The following is a 4522-nucleotide window of genomic DNA, read 5'->3' as shown; positions in this document are numbered from 1 at the left end:
GGGCCCACGCCGATCGCCGCCTCCGTCCCCCCGCGCCAGGGGTGCCGCTGCCAGGGCGGTCCGTCTTTTGGGTTGGGGTTTTGTTTTTTTTAATGCTTTTTGTCCGTCCCCCCCCGCCGCGCGCAGCTGTGGGCTCGTGGCACGTCCCCTCCCTCGCGCGCACCGGGGCGGTTTTGCAGGGCAGGTGGTGGTTAGCACCAGGGTGCTAACCCAGGGTGGAGCGCACACCCTGCTCTCTCCCCGAAAGGACAAAACTGCGATAAGATGAGAACAACGCGAACTAAKATTTGCAATGGTGGCGATTGTACCTTTCTTTTCTTGCACCGTGCGCGCCTTACAGAAGATCCTTCGGGATGAACAACGCTTTGTAAATGAAGATGATTAATAGTTAATTATATATACCTCTGTTAGCATTTATGCACATTTTGGTAGCAACAATTATTTGCATACTATAAATACAGACCATGATAACCACAACAGCCCTGCCATTACTCTTTAAATCTCACTTGAGTTTGAACAGGCAGAATTCATTAAGCAGAAAAGGCACAAGGAGCTCCACTTCTGAGGCACTTGRATGTGGTTCTGCCACACTTGCAGCCCCTGCATGCAACCTCCTGGCAGCTGCAGGCATGATCTTAGATTTTGCTACGGCTAGAAAAGGCTGCTGAGGTTAGGGCTGCAGTTTCTGTCACGGAAAGAGAGACGAAAGTGTATGAAAGTGAGGGCTGGAAAGAAGGAAAAGGGGGCTGGCCAGACCAAAGAAGGGCCAAAAAAAAAGACTGAGAGGTCTTTTCCTTGAATCCCTGTCACCTATTACTCCAGCACCAGCCATAGAGCAAAAAGACCAGCCTGGCCGAAGGGTTAGTCAAGGCCAGCTTGGCAGAACATGTCCAAATCCAAGCACAATTCTTTTGGACCAGAAAGTTGCTAAAGATGGGAATATCTGGTGATATATGCATGGCCAAGCTGGAGAGGGAGGCAGCGGATTTATAATGCAGCAGATATAAGAAGCACAGATGTGCTGAGAGAGATCCTAATTGCTTACATATTTAAAACAGCATCTTTAGCTTGAATGGGAGTCACCATTAAGCAAAACAGAGCTATTAACTGGGGCCACTTGGAAGGCTGCCATTTTCTGTTCCATGCACGGCTTTTTGCATCAGTATAAAAGTATGTTGCGTAGGCCATGATATTTCATCAATAGTGGTGTGCAGTACTTACAGAGTATTACAGAGGTGTGTCGATACTTACAGTTGTATAGGCAGAGGAAGGCATACTGGGTGGAGGACTTTTCTCTTTATCTGGATCAAATGATGGAAGAAGCCCATTATAGCCGATGTGCTTTCCTGGGGATTCTGAATCTCTTGTTGGACAAAAAGGAGACAAGCAAATCGCTGTTACATTTATAGGTAAAAAATACAATGTAGGTGAGTCTGGTACAAATACTTTCTAGTATGTATGGCAAATTTACAGTCTAGTATACAGCTTTTATAATAGAGCCTATTCAGGCCCCTGGGGAGAATGTGATTTTAGGTAGTGTAAGTAGCCCCATAATTTACTTTCTGCATAAATCTGAGAAAACACTCGTTTTCTTCTGTTTTATTCTTCGTCAACTTCTTTTGCTCACTGTATGCTGGAGTTTCACAGAAGTGTAACTGGCTCAAGAAGGAGGAGGAAGGAAGCAGGCTTTGAAGAGGTGACCTTGCTGGTGTAGGGACTGGTGTCAGGGTTTTCTGAGAGGCACCAAAGCAGAGCTCTAGTCCCCTATGATTTAGAAGCACCTTGATGCAGTTGATTTCCCTTGACTTACAAACCCTTGAGAATACAGGCAACGATATCTGCTCCTGCATCTTTTTCAGACCCATTCTGGGTGGTGTTTCAGCCTCTTCTGTCTGATCTTTCTGTTTAAGTTGCCAGTCATGGTGGCTAAATACAAGAACAGAAGTATCARTAGAGGCTGAGCAAAAACTGGAGGTTTCTTCACTCTGTGGTGGGAGTCAGTTTGCCTCCATGCAGACTCTCACAGGGGCAGGGATGCCTAGTTGCTGAGATGCTCCTTCGGTTGAGGAGTAACTCATATTAAAAGACATGCTGGGGTTTGACTGCTCTTGTGTAAGTCACTGGAAACGCTGGTATTAACTGAAATGGAAACACCTCTTTGCAGGGTGAGTTGAGAGCTAAGCTTGATGCCCTTCACTGGAGAGCTCCACTGCTAGGGGCTTTCACAGAGCTCTGCGAATCCTGCACTTGGTGTCATCTGTTGCTTTATTCTTATGAAGGATGTAGGTCAGAGAGAAAGGTCATTCTTCAGCTGATCAGGCTTCAAACACAGGGACTAGAACCTTGAAGTACAGCCAGTTTTGAATGGCAGCATGATAGGTAGAAGACGTAGGAACAGTGCATTTTGCTAAATTATTTTGTAATCAATGAACAAGGCTTTATAACATCCCATTACCAAGTGCAACTCTGTGATGAAAACCTGGCGATCTTGTTGCATTGCTGAGGGCTAAATTCTGCACAATCAGGAGTCTTACTGTAGCAGTAGCAAGAAATGAATATAATAGGTACTGACTACAGGAGAGTACATTTTAGTCTGCATTTTCTCTGAGACCATCCTTTAGAGTTTTCTGCCAGATTTGGGGGAGGAGGAGATAATGCATCCTAGTTTCATGCAATGCTCTGTCCTGAAGAAATACAAACTGCTTTAGAGCAGTGGCCATAGTTCCTCAGATATTAGTCATTCTGCACATTCAATCCACTATGACTGCTCACATGATTCAACTTGAGCAGGTGCATAAGTGTTGCAGGATTGGGTCCGTAAGCATCCAGAACCTCAATTTTATGTCTCATTCATAAGATGGGTTGCAGGAAGATGAGAGCAAACTGTCGAAAACAGACTGTTGTGGCAGAATAATATGTTCTGAAACAGAATAAAAGGCTATTATATCTTCTAGTTTCTAATAATTTGAGAAATAATTCTCCACTCCAGAACATTTGCAGTAAATACAATAAGGTATACTGGGGAAAAAAAAAATCTTAACATAATGGCAAAAGTAACTGCACCAGAACAATATTGCATTTTGCTGCTTTGAAGGGAGAAAAGAAAAGAAAAGAAGACATTTTACATTTTCCTTTGACCTTTGAGAAATATCAGGAATGTGTAATAGCCATATTCCCCAACAATAGCTCTGAGGGTTCAGGGAATAGAAGTTAAACACCTAGGGACATTTACAAACAACTGACAGAGAGATGGTGAATTTAATATGTGGATATGCAGAGAGTCCAAAAATAATACATTTAAAAAAATGTTTTTAATCTATGTGAGAAGCATCACTGAGAAAGGTATGGGTACCTGAACAAGCAAGGGAGGGACAGACAAGATGACCCACTAGGTCTTTTCCATGCTATGACGGATAATAAGACTTAGTGCAGCGAGAGGTCTCAGGGGACCTTTCTCCTTCAAATTTGTAATGCTGTAAAATTCACATAACCTTTATCATATCTGTCAGGCAAAATGAACAAAGTTTACAGCCCATTTTATACACCTAAACAGTACTCTGATGCGATAAACAGGCATGACGAATGGGAGTCCGTATTAACCAGGGTCTCAACGTTTCATTGCCTCATTATTGACAATGAACCTGCCTCTAGGTGCTTTCTCCAGTGAAAACCTCGGGCTTCCTGCGAAGGTCAGGCACCTCCCATGGGGCATGATGTGTCTTTTCCTCCCCAATAAGKTCATTAGCAGGAGTGAGGGATGCTGATTCAGTATGTTCAATGCCCTCCATCTTCTCCTGAATGCTCTTGTCAGTCCCCGTATGGAGCACAGCTCATATCGAGGGATTTGAGAATATCACTCTGGCATAAAAAAACCCCACAGCCTCTTTGCTTGTCGATGGAGAAACATCTAGTAATAACCATGCAGCTTCCAGAGCCATCAGTGCAACAGCCTGAAGGCCATGCACCTGAGCTCCTTACCTGCCTTTATTTGCCCTTAGGTAAGTCTTTTCCACCCAGATCCCAAAGTGGCTAGGTCCATTACTATTGTTAAAGTGCATTCATCTACCGTCTGGGCAAACTGGGATTCTTCTTAAACGACTTTCAAATGCTGGATGAATTAATGTTTGTCATATGCATGGGCATATGAATATTTCACTTTTAAGTAGCAGACAACGAGATAGAGCCCTAGCTCAAGCATTTGGACATAGCTTAATGTCAATGAATCTGCATTTGCCCACATCAGAAGAGTCCCTAACCTTTTGTGATCACTTCCCTGTGGAACTGATTCGTAAAGCATCACTGCTCCTGATCTCTTAGGCTGGAGTGGGGAGTCCTTACTTTCCTTGGATGAAGGGCCAAAGCCTTCACTGATCTTCCCTTTTCAGGGATTTTGCCATCTGAAGAAGGAGCGCAAGCCTGCCATGGTCTCTCTACCCAGAGTGGTGTAGCAGCAACAAAAAGCTTTCTTTGGTGGTTCACAAGAAAGGGAGAAAGGAAAATTAAATTGTATTAATTTCAAGCT

The sequence above is a fragment of the Apteryx rowi genome, unplaced genomic scaffold, assembly GCF_003343035.1.
Source record: "Apteryx rowi isolate R43461 unplaced genomic scaffold, aptRow1 scaffold_11, whole genome shotgun sequence".
Classification (NCBI taxonomy): Eukaryota; Metazoa; Chordata; class Aves; order Apterygiformes; family Apterygidae; genus Apteryx; species Apteryx rowi.
Note: the sequence above shows the minus strand (reverse complement) of the source record.